The 1694-nt window shown below is 45.8% G+C and overlaps 1 non-coding gene across 1 annotated transcript; it reads right to left on the reverse strand.

Moving 5' to 3' along the window:
- Positions 1 to 243: 243 nt before the first annotated feature.
- On the reverse strand, positions 244 to 407 carry LOC142441716 (U1 spliceosomal RNA). Its single transcript, XR_012783068.1, has one exon. It is a non-coding gene; the product is annotated as a U1 spliceosomal RNA (small nuclear RNA).
- Between the last annotated feature and the right edge of the window lie 1287 nt (positions 408 to 1694).

Raw genomic sequence — 1694 nt, forward strand, 5'->3', positions numbered from 1 at the left:
GTAGCATCCTGACATTTCAACACTCTAAAGAGGTCTTTGCCAACACATTTACCTGATAGAGGATGTCTTTTGATCTCTTGCTTGGCGCTTCCATGAACATTGATTGTGGATTTAATCAAGACAAAATCCTTGACAACTTAAATCTTTTCTCCATTTATCATGATGTTATCTGTTAATCTAGTTGTGAGGATTTGTTTTTTTGTGTGTGTGTTTTTTGTTTGTTTGTTTGTTTTTCTCTTTTACCAGGGGAGAGCGCGAACACAGTCCCCCACTACCACAAATTATGCAGTCGAGTTTCCCACATTTGGGGAAATCGCAGGGGTCAGCACATCCGGAGTGCAATGGATAAGTCTCGCCCTGAGAAAACCACCTTCGTGATCATGGTATCTCCCCTGCATGTCCAATGTATTTACTCACTCACCAGTTCCAAGGAGCAAAGAGATTCCTGCTGTCAAAGACCACGTCTGAATGTTCCCACTGAAGTGGCTGGAATCCGGAGTCTGTTGAAGAGCTCCCTGCAGCCCACAGCCCTGGAACATCTCACAAACGCTTCCACGTCTGTGACATGCAGGTCCTTCCTGTGTGTGCAATGGGCCACTGCAGGCAGAAAGGGGCTGCAGAGTCCCTCCTTTGTGTGGTTAATAAGGCAAGTGTGAGAGGCAGCTCTCTGCGCCCCACCCTTCAGGGGACTGGACCAATTGCTGAGGACCGCATTTCCAAGAAAGGAAACTGAACCGGGCTCAGCTGTTTACCCCTCTATGAAGACCACAGCACTTCAGAGTTGTTTTCTTTCTTTCTTTCTCTCTCTTTCTTTCTTTCTTTCTTTCTTTCTTTCTTTCTTTCTTTCTTTTCAGACAACAAGAATGCTATAGGCAAACAGTGATCCGCACAATCCTCTTTCTCTCACACTCCATTGGTTTAACTTTCTAAGTCTCTTCAACTCCCACCATTTCTCTGCATTCCCACCCTGGCCAGCAAGTCACCATTGTCTCTATCTGGCATGAATGCAGACAGCTGCCCAGAGGTGACCGCACACACTGCAGTGTTTTGGAAGAGTGATTACCTACCTCTTATCCCTAGAAACTGTCAGTGACAGCCAAATGACAAGCCAAATCACAGGTGCAAATGGAGATGATGCTGGCCTGGAACACACAACCTGACCTTCACTTTTACCATTCAAATCCTTTTCTTACAGGATCACTGAAGACAAAATCAGTGCATAAGCTCATGTGGTGAAGATAGCTGATGGTGCCCAGCTATTACAAAAAATAATGTCTGCAATCTTAAAAGCTTGAAGTTAAACAAGAAGTCTTCTAGCAGGGAAGCAACAAAGCCCACATGGAGGAAGCCCACCAACATGTGAGATCAGGAGTTGTCCATGAGATCAAGCATCAAAAGACCCAAAACAAACAACCACTTTGATGCAAACAAAGGTGGTGGGAATGGAGACCAAAGCCAATCTGTAGACAATTGGACACCCCTTCATAGAAGGAAGTCATCCAGGGTGCAGTACGACACGGAGGAAACACACAGCGTTCCTCTGGTTCTTTAATGCTTCCTTCCCACCACTATCATGACTGTAAGGTGAAACTGAGGTACAGGGAGGAAGACAGACATAACTGACAGGACAAGGGAGAGCAGAAACAGAAATAGCTTTATTGGGGGGTAGAGGGGGAGCTCCAGGACGAGGTTCC

This window comes from Tenrec ecaudatus, chromosome 2 (genome assembly GCF_050624435.1).
Source record: "Tenrec ecaudatus isolate mTenEca1 chromosome 2, mTenEca1.hap1, whole genome shotgun sequence".
NCBI lineage: Eukaryota > Metazoa > Chordata > Mammalia > Afrosoricida > Tenrecidae > Tenrec > Tenrec ecaudatus.